The sequence below is a fragment of the Meriones unguiculatus genome, chromosome 5, assembly GCF_030254825.1.
Source record: "Meriones unguiculatus strain TT.TT164.6M chromosome 5, Bangor_MerUng_6.1, whole genome shotgun sequence".
In the NCBI taxonomy this organism is placed as follows: domain Eukaryota; kingdom Metazoa; phylum Chordata; class Mammalia; order Rodentia; family Muridae; genus Meriones; species Meriones unguiculatus.
The window spans coordinates 9,524,692-9,539,050 of record NC_083353.1 but is presented as its reverse complement, the minus strand read 5'-3'; positions in this window follow the sequence as shown (position 1 = coordinate 9,539,050).

The following is a 14,359-nucleotide window of genomic DNA, read 5'->3' as shown; positions in this document are numbered from 1 at the left end:
ATTGAGACTTTTTTATTACTTCCTTATTTATTGTACTTACCATCTTTGATCAAGGACTAGGCACAGTGTTGAAACAAATAAACAAATTCCTCTGAATCATTTTTAGTTAATAATGGGTATGGTTGTATAATTTTAATCTTATGTATTACTGTATGACAAATATCTTACCCATCATGACACCTCTGAAAATAACCTCTGCATAATGTCCCCATTGTCCTTTATTACTGCATAAAACAACCATTTAATCATATTCACTTAGTAGTGATTAATTATTGTACCACAATTTACAATGTAACAGAAAAGGCAGGATGGGTTTACGTTTAAGATACTCTATGAGTGTTACTTTGTTTCTCACACAGCTCTCTCATCCAAGCCTCTGTCAGCTCTCACCTGTGTTACCATGAAAACATTGAGCTTTCCCTTGTTTCTTCTCACCTTTCACAATGCAGTGTATTCTTAGAACCACAGTCTCAGCTTGACTAGTGAAGTATAACTCAGGATATAAGGCTCTTTTCCCTCAATGTGTCTCCTTTCCAGGGACCAGTTTTTTTCTCTTATTGTTTGCTGTGATTGTCTTGGTAAGAGCAGTCTGCTTTAGCTCTGGCAAAAAACATCATTTTCTCTAGTGTACATAAACCGCATGTTGATTTGTCTTTTACAGAAATGAGCTATATTTTAGTTTTAGCAGATAGAGAGACTAAGAGTTTTGATTTATGCAAATAAGCTACATCAAATACATAAAACATAAGATATTGACCTCAATTCATCACTAGCACATTTTCAATGTAAAAAAAGAAATTGCAGAACCATGCTCATTCTTCCTCTAATTTCTTTTACAAGCCACATTTCCTCCCTGTCATTAACTGCATTTATTCACAATGATAGCAGACTGTTTACATTTAAGCAGCCTCAATACTTAAAAATAGGAACCAATTTTCAAAACCTATTGCTAATTTTTTGAGGATTAAATGCTGTGAGTATGCCAGAGGCAACAAAATTATTATAGCTAGTACACAAAATAAAAACATTTAGCTTACATCTTGCCCAATTAAAAATGGAATAATAATGCCATCATATTTCCCGACTAAGAATAATACTAATGTTCTCAAATGGTTCTGATGTGTGCCAACAATAATATTCTCCAGTCTGTGTAAAATATTTTATGTAGCAAAGATGGTATCCTCCTGTTAGGCTAAAACCAGGTTTTTGGGGAGGCATATTGCAAGTTTGCCATTGTAAAAAAACAAAAAAGAAATGTCCTTATTGTGTACTTGAGACTCTTTGGGTATATGCCTAGGAGTGGTATAGCTGGATCTTGAGGAAGCGCTATTCCTAGTTGTCTGAAAAAGAGCCAGATTGCTTTCCAGAATGGTTGTACAAGATTATATTCCCACCAGCAGTGGAGGAGGGTTCCCCTTTCTCCACAACCTCTCCAGCATGTGTTGTCTCTTGAGGTTTTGATCTTAGCCATTCTGATGGATGTAAAGTGAAATCTTAGGGTCTTTGATCTGCATTTCCATGATAGCTAATGAGGTTGAGCATTTCTTTAAGTGTTTCTCTGCCATTCGATATTCCTCTATTGAGAGTTCTCTATTTATCTCTGTACTCCATTTTTTAATTGGATTACTTGATTTGTTGCTGTTTAACTTCTTGATTTCTTTATATATACTGGATATCACTCCTCTGTCAAATATAGACTTGGTGAAGATCCTTTCCCAATCTGTAGGCTGTCGTTTTGTTCTGTCAGTGTCCTTTGCTTTACAGAAAGAAGCTTTTCAGCTTCATGAGGTCCCAATTATTGATTGTTGCTTTTAGAGTCTGTGCTGTTGGTATTCTGTTCAGGAAGTTGTCTCACGTGCTAATGAGTTCAAGGCTCTTCCCCACTTTTTCTTCTAGGCAGTTTAGTGTGTCTGGTTTTATGTTGAGGTCTTTGATCCACTTGACTTTACTTTTGTGCAGGGTGATAAGTATGGATCTATTTGCATTTTTCTACATGTAGACATCCACTTAGATCAGCACCATTTGTTGAAGATACTGTCTTTTTTCCATTGATTGATTTTGGCATCTTTGTCAAAAATCAGGTGTCCATAAGTATGTGGATTTGTGTCAGGGTCTTCTATTCAATTCCATTGATCCACCAGTCTGTTTCTATGCCAGAACCATGCAGTTTTTAGTATTGTTGCTCTATAATACAGCTTGAGATCAGGGATGGAGATACCTCCTGAAGTTCTTTTACTGTAGAGAATTGTTTGTAGCAGCCTTATTTGTAATAGCCAGAAGCTGGAAACAGCCCAGAAGCCCCTCAGTGGATGGATGGATGCACAAATTGTGGTATATCTACACAATGGAATATTACTCAGCAATAAAAAACAAGGAAATCATGAAATTTGCAGGTAAATGGTGGGATCTGGAAAAGATCATCCTGAGTAAACTACCCCAGAAGCAGAAAGGTACACATGATATATACTCACTCATATAGACATATATTATAGTATAAACCTACTAAAATCTGTACACCTAAATAAACTATTCAAGAGGGAGGACTCTGGCTAAAATGCTCAATTCCTATCCAGAAAGGCAAAGAGGATGGACACCAGAAGAAGGAAAAAAGAGGGAACAAGTCAGGAACCTGACACAGAGGACCTCTGAAAGGCTCTGCCCTGCAGACTACCAATGCAGGTGCTGAGACTTATGGGCAACCTTTGGGCAGAGTGCAGGGAAGCTTAGGAAAGAAGTGGGAAACAGTAAGATCTGGAGAGAACAGGAACTCCACAAGGAGAGCAACAGAACCAAATAATCTGAGCACAGGGCTCTTTCCTGAGACTGATACTCCAACCAAGGACTATGCATGGAGATAACCTAAGACCCCTGCACAGATATAGCCCATGGCAGCTCAGTATCCAAGTGGGTTTCATTGTAATATGAACAGTGACTGTCTCTGACATGAACTGATTGGCCTGCTCTTTAATTACCTCCCCCTGAGGAGGAAGCAGCATTACCAGACCACAGAAGAAGACAATGCAGCCACTCCTGGTGAGACCTAATTGACTAGGATCAGAAGGAAGAAAAAGAAGACCTCCCCTATCAGTGGACTTGGGGAGGGGTGTGCAGGCAGAGGGTAGAGGAGGGGAGGGATTGGGACTGGAGGAGGGAGGGAACTACAGGGTGGATACAAAGTGAATAAAGTGTAATTAATAATGAATTAAAAAAATAAAATCAAAACAAAGCAAAAACGAGCATTGTTAGACAAATTTATCAAGCATTTTTAAGCAGGTACTTGAATATGCTTAATCAAAAGACTGAGTTTAAACTTATAAGTTTAAGTTGCTTGTCTATTCAGCTTACTAGAGGCTGTCTTTGAGCAACTACACCTCACTCTCTGTTCTTAGTTTCTGAGTCACATCTTCACTTGATGCCTGCTGTCCGTCCCCTGAACTCTCTCCAGATTTTTTTCTATCCATAAGCATCAACTCATCTTCTGTGAAATCTATACCAATGGGTCTATACTGAAATTAATTCCCTAATTTTCCTCAATCTGTATTGAGAGCTTCTCTGTCTTCCTTCATTCATTCGAGGCTTCCATCACATTAGAACCATTTACTGTGTCTAGAATAAGTTTTGTGAGTTACAAATCCTTGAACATGCATTTTCACTCTCCCAGATGCCTTCTTGTACCTAAAACTTCTTCAATCATTTATTTGCACTTTATAAGAATATTAATAAAAATTTCACTCCAAGCCACCTTAAGCCACTTGGGAGAGATCAATGTGAGAATATATAAAAATAAAATACTCAATTGAAACAAAAAATAAATCATATAGATGTATATTGAAGGAGGAAGTATACATTTAAAGACATCTTTCCCTCCACAGGGTAAATGTAATTTTCATATAGGAACAGCAATATGACATCTGCTTTATTCTTATTTTCTTGTAAAAATAAGTTGTTTATTTTTTTGTATTACTCCCAGTACTATGGGAACATTTTTTTATTATTTGATTTAATATTCATAATGATGTAGTAACTCTTATTGTGAGCTTTGAACAGTTAAAGTACCACTACTTTGCTGGCATGGATGACATCCTTATTGACAAGTTTGCTGATGCTTCATTAGTCTACTTTAAACAGAAGATTTACCCAAAGGTCTATGTGATGTATAATTTTATTAGCAATCCACTTCATGGAAGATGTTCCGGTAAGTTACAAATACATTACAAGAACTTTCCATGTATCCTTTGCTCGTTTTCCTTTTTGTTATGACTAACATTATCATAGAATATTTATTTATTTTATTAATTGTATTAGTCAGGTTTCTGGTACTATAAAAAAAAGTGCTTGAGATAGTGAACTTATAAAGAGAAAAACAGTATGTTTACTCATAAATTTAGAAATCTCAGCTCATAACTGATTTTCTTTCTCTCGTTGAGACTTTTGTGGAGATATTTAATTATGCTTGAGCAAAATACTGATTTGAAATTTATGAGTTTAGATTATCTGTGTAGACTGGCTGCTAAAGGGTTGTCTTTGAGCTCTAAAGCATTTTAATATCATGGCAGCATGATAGTCTGCACAGTACATGGATGGATGATACCATTTATGCCTTTTTATTTCCACAATCTTCATAGCACCATCCAGTATCTCTGAAAGCTAACCAGCAGGGAGAGTTTCCTGGTCTGCTGAAGATTAACTTTATTATGTCCTAAAACAAAATGTCTGGCATTTGCAGAAAGTCCACAATGTTTTTTTTTTTTCTTTACAGTTAAGTAATATTTAATTGAGCATGTGTGTCATATTTTTTGTTGAACATTCATAAGCTGATGAACATGTAGGCTGATTTGATTCCATAGCTGCTGTGGATGAAGCAGCAATGAACATAGATGTGCAAGTGTCTCTGCAGTAGGTAGTAGAGAGAATACACAGAAGATCTAGAAGAGTTACTTGATGTCTGTGAAGTAGAGGAAGGAAGAGAAAAGATGTCTGACCCTTTGAGATCATTGCCCTAGTGATCTGAAGCCTGTACATATTCTTTGCTGATGCTTAACTGGGGAAACAGAACTCACTGTAGCTTCAGCTCAGACATGGTATTCCTCACTGATACAAGTAACTGAGAAAGGCATGGGAAAGCCAGTGAACAGCATTCATCCATGTCCTTTACATAATTTAATGCATGCAGGTTCCTGCCCTGCTTAAGTTCCTACCTTGACTTGCCCCAGTGCCTGACTGTTACCTAGAAGTGTAAGTGAATTAAACCCTTTCCTTCCTAAATTGTTTTTGCCAATGTGTTTTATTATAGTAATAAAAACACGAAGACAAGTGAGATGCCCTACAAGCACGGATGTAATACATTTTTCTTCATGTAGTTTTGAGGCTGGACATTGCTGGGAAGCATTTACCCCAACTGTTGTGACTTCTTGGTACATCACTTCAGAAGATATGTATAGTTGACATGTCCCACTGATGGTATTAACTCAAAGCCATCTTTTACATTTCCTTTGCCATTGAAAAGCATTTATGGAAACACACCCTGATCGGTGTGAATTCTCTATGCCTGCTAACTGGTGACCTTGCATACTTGATTATTTATTTATAATTCCTGCCCAGAAATGTATTATTTTAATATATTAATATTGATTTTCTATTCAGTCATTACTTATATAGGAACTAATATGTTTTTTAAGGGAAAACTCATCAGTTCTACATATCTTCTATTATGTATTTACCTATTAAGTATTTGTTTGCATAAAGATAAGCTTATGGGTTTTTAAATTATCTATTTGTTCACTGAAAATTTTATAAATGCATACAACATATTTTGACCATATCAGCTTCCACTCCCAGGACATCAAAATGCATCTTTCTCCCAACTTCGCATCCACTTATATTAATTAATTAATTAATGCATAATTAAACTAATTGATTAATTACTTAATACTTTTATTTTTCAGGCAGTTAGTCCCATCTGTACTGTCCGTATGTACATGGATATGTAGCCATCCATTATGGTGTGGACAGCCTATCAGTGGCCATAATCCCCAAATTGTGACTCTCCCACACCTAGCAACCCTCAATTTCCTGTACCTCCTTGGTGATAAATAGTGCCTTTAAAGTCCCTGCTGACTTCATGATGTAATTTTCAATTCCCTTGATCTTGTGCAGATGACCTTAACTTTAATGAATTCATCTGTGCAAGTGCCTTGTCATGTCCTAAAGGTAGTATTCCATATGATCCCTCCTTATTTCTGCTCTTAGATTCTTTCTTCTCCCTCTTCCACATGTTTTCTGTTGAAAGTGATTTAAATGTCGATTCTATAGATGAGAACTCAAATTTATTCACTCTCTGAAATTTGAACAATATGAGTACCTTACTAACCACTGCCCTCTGCAACAAAAGGTTCATTAATGAAGGCTGATACCAGCACAAATCTACTAGTCTAAATATCTATTAGCATCAAGGAAAATTAACAAAGTGATCATTTAGCAAGATGGCAATAGTCCAAGGGCCTATGCTTCCCTACCTATATGTTTTTCCATGCTCATATTAACTAATAACACAAATCTGGATTTCTTCCCAATTTTTAATTTAAAATGCAGTCAATTACCCACACAAACAGTTTTACCACTATTTTACCAGTGAGATCTTTCCTGGAAGAGCAGCATCACAGCTTGCATGACCAAGAATGGATAATACCATTTATACCTTTTGTCACAATAGTCTTAATACACCATCCATTGTGATGAAAGTTAACGAGTAGGGAGAACATTTCTTGAACTGTTGAAGATTAAATTTACTATGTCCTGAAAACAAACTGTATAGCATTTCTACAAAATCTATAATATCACTTTTCTTTACAGTTGAATTATATTCCATTGGGTATATATATTACATTTTCTTAATTCATTCATCAGTTGATGAATATCCAGGTTCATTCCATTCCATAGCTCTGTTGGATAAAGCAGTAATGATGATAGATGTATAAATATCTTTGTAGCAAGGCATCAAGTTCTTGGGTTATTTACCCAGGAGTGGTATGGTCAGTATAGTCGTTCTGTGTCTGTGTATTTGAGAAACCTCCAGACTGATTTCTAAGTTGTATTTGTTTGTTTATATTCCCGTCAACAGTATATGAGTCACTTTCCCCACATCCACAGTAGCATTTGTGGTTATTTGTGTTCATGATTGTGGCCATTGCAATGTGTAAAGTCAATTAAAACCTAATTTGAATCAGGATTTCTTTTATAGTTAAGGATGTTGATCACTTCTCAGAGTGTTTATTGGCCATTTGTAATTATTCTCTTGAGGATTTGTATTAAGTTCTATGGTTGATTTCTTATAATTACAGGGATTTTTGATGTTGAATATTCTTATGAGTTCTTATATAATTGAATTAGACATTAATTCTGTATCAGAGGTATAGCATAAAAAATTTATCCTTCTCTGTGTGATACATTTGACTCAACTGACAGTTTCTATTTTTTTTTTCTTTTTTACTGTACCAAAGCTTTTTGTTTTCATGAGATCCCATCTGTCAGTTGTTGGTCTTATTTCCTGCACTATTGGTGTCCTATTTTAAAAGTACTTACCTGCACCTATAAATATATTGAAGTATATTGTCTACATTTTAAGGCAGCAGTTTCAAGGTCTTATCTTGAACTCTTTGATCAATTTGGAGTTGAGTTTTATGCAGGGTGAGAAATAGAATCTAGCTTTGTCTTTCACCAAGTTTAAATATGTTTCCTGTATTATTTGGAAGATGTATTTTTTCTAATATATAATATATTGGCATTTTGTTATAAATCAGGTAACTGGAATTGCATGGAGTATTTTGATCCACCATTCAATTCCATTAATTTGTTTTAATTACAATGGCTCAGTAGTATAGTTTAAAATCAGGTGTGGTGATAACTTCTGCAGTATAGTTTTTGTTCAGGAAAACTGTCTATACTTGCTCATTTTTGCTTCTGAATCAACTTTAAGGTTGTGTTTTCAAAGTTTGTGAAGAAAGACTCTTGGATTTCATTGGGATTCTGTTGAAACTTTAGATTGATTTTAGAAGGACAGCCACTTTTCAAGATTAGTCCTTCCCATCCACAAGAGGAGGTTTTCTTCCGTCGTCTACTGTCTTCTTCAGTTTTGTCTTTAGTATTCAAATAAAGTTCATTTTCCTGAAAGTATAAACATGTATTGTACATAAGCATGCATGTATTGCTTTTGTAGGCTCTAATGTGAAAAGTGACAAGAAATGGTCGACATGCCCAAGTACTAAGACACTTCACACCCAGCTTCACATTCACAGGCCAGCAGTCACATACTCAATTTTATATCCCCGTCAGTTTATTCCTTGTCGGTTTTTGCTTCTAGTCAGAACAATCTGAGGGAACTGGAAATACACACACACACACACACACACACACACACATATATCCTGCACTGGCAACTCTTCCATCAGCTGGATTATATTATTGAAATATTTAAGCATTGAAATCATATGGGTGTGAGTTTATAAAATTTTTAAAGAGCTTAGGTGAAAGTAGTTCTGTAAAAAAGGAAATAAATTGGAATCCTATTATCCAGAAAACATAAAAACTAACAGACCTGAAGTAAACTTAATTTTAAAAATTATATCTTCATGAACATTTCAGTTAAAAATTATTTGTAAAATACAAGGGAAATTGCAATATAAATATTGTTAAGTAAAATGATGAATAATAGTAATTTAAAAGAAAGAGAAAAATTTAACTTATTTTATCCAATTCTTTACTTTTGTTATAATGAAAATTATTATGTATTGAACTTTATTTTAACATTTTCCAAAAGATTCTTTTAAAAATATTTATCCTTAATGTGTACATGCGTATTTGTGTGTGTACTGGCCAGAAAAGTGAGTCTCATTATATGCAGCTGGAGTTACAGGTGCTTGTACTCCACTTGACAGACATGGGTTTAATACAATCCTGGGTTCTCTGTGCAAACAGTATTACCTACTGGACTATTACTCCAGTCCTCCTTACCTATAGTCAACAATCATTACCCTCTTGTTGGTCCTTCTTTTTCTCCAAAACAGACCCCCCCAATCACATTGTGCTTTTGTATTCATAAATATGTGTTTAAGTTTCTTTTAATTTTAAAATACTATTTTTAATTATTCTTGGGACATAGTCCAGTAAATAAAGTATGTGCTGTGCAACCGTGAGAGCCTGGTTTAGTATCCTCAGAACCGATATAATGAAGGCCACAGTAACACATTTCTGTAATTTCAGAATTCCTATGGTAAAATGAGGAGAGTCTTTAGAAGCTGTATGCTAAGGGTCCTGGCACATGCAGTAGCTAAAGGAAAGGAGATTACTCCTTAAATAAGGTGGTATGTGGCAACTAACATTTCAGTTCGTCCTCTGTCCTGTACATGAATAATATGGTATATACAAATCCATGTTCATGCACAGAAATGTGTATGCATGCACACAAAAATTAAGTTAAAGTAATCTTTACCTACTAAATAGTTTATTTTTAGATTTAAAACTAAGTATATATGTTAAAATGAGAATATCCAGGCACCTCTTATGTATTTTAAATCTATGTATTAGTAAGCATAGCTAATTCTGAAAACATCTCACATTAAACTAAAAAAGAAAAGTAGATATTTTGAAGCCTTTAGTTGTGCTATCAGGGCAGTTAACACAATGAACACAAACATTCACATTTCTACACAAAGAAAGATGAGTGTGTGTGTGTGTGTCAGAGGGAGAGAAAGAGAGATACTCCAGAATTCCTTTTGTCACTTATCATTCTTTCACATCAGCACTCCATCACTTGTCTTTCACTTCTCCATCCTTCTTCTTCTTCTTTTTTTTCTTTTTTTTTTTTCATCTCATTGAAAAATAGACCTTAATCCAAGATGGCAGCGCAGGGACTACTCTTCTTCTGAGCAGCAGCACAGCAGGATCGGCACAATGACCAGCAGTCAGATCTCTTGGCCCTAAAACACAAGCGGTTGTATTTTCCTGGTGAGAGGATACAACACGATGGGGAATTCAATTAGCTTCAAGTCACCCAGCTAAACAATGGAAGATATCCCAGTTCTACCATGTGCTTGGTCGCCAGCCCAGAGCCACATGCTACCATGCTCTGATCACTGTCCCAGACTGAATTTTGGGCCACACAACATCAGAGACTGGGATTTCAAATCGAGAGATAACCCCAAGGTGCAAGAAACGATCAGGACTGACCTTAGGTCACCCAGTTAATCCCTGGAAAAGACTTGGGTTTTCGTGGATGTCCAACAGCCAGCCCAGAGCAGAGCAGGGCACACAGGCGCCAGCACAAAGTCATGCCTGTGTGCCTGACTCGCTGCCCCAGATGGAACTGTGGGCCCCAGGGCACCAGAGACTCAGTTTCTCCGTCGGGTGCGAACCCACAGGCAGGGGAACAGCAAGTCTGATCTCAGAGCACTCAGCAGATACCCCCGCCCCAAAAAGGTCTCCAAAAAATTACCCAATTTTGGCAGGCGCTCAGGCACCCTATCTCCAGAAAGGCAGAGCCACATGCATTTGTGCCTGTGGGTTCTACTCACCATCCCAGACAGAATGGTGGTCCCCAAAGCATAGTATGGGTGTCCCTGTCAGGAGGAAACCCCACAGAGGGGGAATCATCAGGTCCAATGCTCAGGATACCCAGCTCCAGAAGACTTTCTGTATTCACACAGGCTCTAGGCTCTAGCGTTCTAATGCAGGCATGAGCGCTGTGCTCACCTGCCATTGTTGAGTACCACTAGTGCACTGGGGCACACAGCTGCATCCTCAGACCTACAAAAGCTGGAGCGCCATTACAGCAACCCTCAGATGTTGCTTCAAGGTTTGACCAGTTATCCCTAGCTAAACTGAAAAACTGTGGGACTCCCTGGTTCTTCAAGAGGGCTGCACCCAAAATTAACACCTTAAGAGCAACAGCTGCAGCTCAGTAAATTCAGAGCAAGAAACCCAGCAACAGGGCAGCCATCACCAGGACCTCTCCTGAAAAAAGGAGAGCCTTCATGAACACAACAGTTACCACACAGGTCCATATGCCTGAAGAGAACTGTGACAATTCTTGAGAATCACCACAATACCCATGGTTGACCATACATGAAAAGCTGAGGAAATCTCCTTCAGAACCTCACCAAGTGGATTCTCCCCACCCCAGGACCCAGCAGGCACCAGAAATTAACAGACAACACACGAGCCAGAGAGATGGGTAGAGGCCAGCGAAAAAGTACAACCAACAAAAGGCAAAGCAATATGGCATCCCCAGAACCCAGTTATCCAGGGGGCAAGTAGCCCTGGACACCCTAACATAAGTGAAATTCAAGAAGATGATCTTACATCTATGCTTATGAAGAAGTTAATGGAGGAAGCAAATAAAATGTGTAAAGAATAAGTGGAAGATAATAAAAAAGATAATGGCCATCAGTAAAGAAATACAGGAAGATGCAGCCAAACAGTTTGTGGTTTTCACAGAGAAAATGATTAAATCACTGAAAGAAATGAAAGAAACAGAGGAATGTTCAAAGAAACAGGCAAAGGAATTGAAGAAAAAACAGGAAAATACAGTCAGACAGGTGAAGGAAATCAACAAAACTGTTCAAGATCTGAAGATAGAATTCGAAAAATTAAAGAAAACACAAATGGAGGAAATCATGGAGAGGGAGAACCTAGGGGAAAAAAAAAACAAACCAGGAACTAAAGAGGGAAGCATAACCCAAGAGACTACAAGAGATGGAAGAAAGAATCTCAGGTGTCGAGGATACAATGGAAGAAATCGATGTATCCATCAAAGAAAATAATAAATCTAAAATATTCCTGACACAAACCATCCAAGAAATCCAAGACAACATAAAAAGACAAAACCTAAGAATAATAGGAATAGAGGAAAAAGAAGATTCCCTCCTCCAAGGCCCAGAAAATATTTTCAACAAAACCATAGAAGAAAATTTCCCTAACTTAAAGGAGAGGCCTATAAGAATACAAGAGGCCAACAGAACACCTAATAAATTAGACCAGAAAAGAAAATCCTCCTGTCACATAATAATCAAAACAGTAAGTCTACAGAACAAAGAAAAAATACTAAAAGCTGCAAGGGAAAAAGGCCAAAGCACATATAATGGCAAACCCATCAAAATCATACCTGATTCTCAACAGAGACTATGAAAGCCATAAGAACCTGGATGGATAACATGCAGACCCTAAGAGAACACAAATGTCAGCCCAGGCTACTATACCCAGCAAAACTCTCAGTCCTCCTAGACAGAGAAAACAAGATATTCAACGACAAAAACAAATTTCAACAATATGTACACACAAATCTAGTGATACAGAAGATACTAGAAGGAAAAATACAACCCAAGAAAACTAGAAAACTAACTACTTTCAAGAAAACACAGGAAATAAATAACCTCACAAAAGAAAAAAAAAAGAAAAAGAAAAGAAAAAAGGGCCAAACACACTACCATAAACAACATCAGTATCAAAGGATCTAATAGCCAGTGGTCATTAATCTCCCAAAACATTGATGGACTCAATTCTCCAATAAAAGACACAGACTAACATAATAGATGCATAAACGAGACCCAACAATCTGTTACATACAAAAAAAAAAAAAAAAAAAAAAACAACAAAAAACAAAAACCAACAACAACAACAAAAAAACACCTAAGGTACAAAGATAGACATTACCTGAGAGTAAAGAGCTGGAAGGCAGTTTTCCAAGCAAGTGGACCCAAGAAGCAAGCAGGAGTAGACATTATAATATCTAATAAAATAGACTTTCAACCAAAATTAATCAAAAGAGATAACGAAGGACACTGCAAAATCATCAAGTGAAAAATGCACTAGGAAGATATCACAATCCTGAACATCTATTCCCCAAATTCAAGGGCACCCACATTTTTAAAAGAAATATTAATAAAACTTAAACCACACATAGATCCCTACACATTAATACTGGGAAATTTCAACACCCCAATCTCAAAACAGGACAGGTCAACAAAACCATAATTAAACAAAGAAACAATAAGTCTGACAGACGTTATGAATCAAATGGACCTCACAGATATCTACAGAACCTTTCACCCAAATGCAAAAGAATTTACCTTCTTCTCAGCACCTCATGGAACCTTCTCCAAAATAGACCATATAGTTGGTCACAAAGCAAGACTCAATAGAAACAAGAAGACTGAAATAATCCCTTGTATCCTATCTGATCACCATGGAATAAAGCTGGACCTCAGTGACAAAAGGAAAATACACACATGGAAACTGAACAACTTCCTACTAAATGAGAGCTGGGTCAGAGAAGAAATAAAGAAAGAAATTAAAGACTTCCTAGAATTCAATGAAAATGAAGGTACAACATACCCAAACGTATGGGACGCAATGAAGGCAGTGCTAAGAGGAATGTTTATAGCACTAAGTGCCTTCAAGAAGAAATTTGAGACATCTCATTCAAGCAACTTAATGGCTCATCTAAAAGCCCTAGAAAAAAAAGAAGCAAACACACCAAAAAGGAGTAGACAGCTAGAAATAATCAAACTCAGGTCTGAAATCAATCAATTAGAAACAAGTAAAATAATTCAAATAACCAGTGAAACCAAGAGCTGATTCTTTGAGAAAATCAACAAGATAGACAAACCCTTAGTCAAGCTAACTAAAAGACAGAGAGACAGTATCCAAATCAACAAAATCCTGAAACCAAAAGGTGGACATAACCACAGACACTGAAGAAATCCGAACAATAATTAGGTCTTACTTCAAAAGCCTATATGCCACAAAATTTGAAAATATAAATGAAATGGACAATTTTCTTGACAAATTCGACATTCCAAAGCTGAATCAAGACCAGATAAATCAATTGAATAGTCCTATATCCCCTAACGAAATAGAAGCTGTCATCAAAAGTCTTCCATGAAAAAAAAAAAGAAAAGAAAAAAGCCCAGGGCCAGATAGTTTCAGCAGATAATTCTACCAGACCTTCAAAGAAGAGCTAAGCCCAATAATCTTTAAACTATTCCATAAAATAGAAACAGAAAGAACACTACCAAACTCATTCTATGAAGCCACAGTCACCTTGGTACCTAAACCTCACAAAGACCCAACAAAGAAAGAGAATTTCAGGCCAATTTCCCTTGTGAACATTGATGTAAAAATACTCAATAAAATACTTGAAAACTGAATATGAGAACACATCAAAGATATCATCCACTACAAGCAAGTAAGCTTCATTCCAGGCATGCAGAGGTGGTTCAATATATGGAAATCCATCAATGTGATCCATCACATAAAAAAACTGAAGGAGAAAACCACATGATCATCTCCACAGATGCTGAAAAAA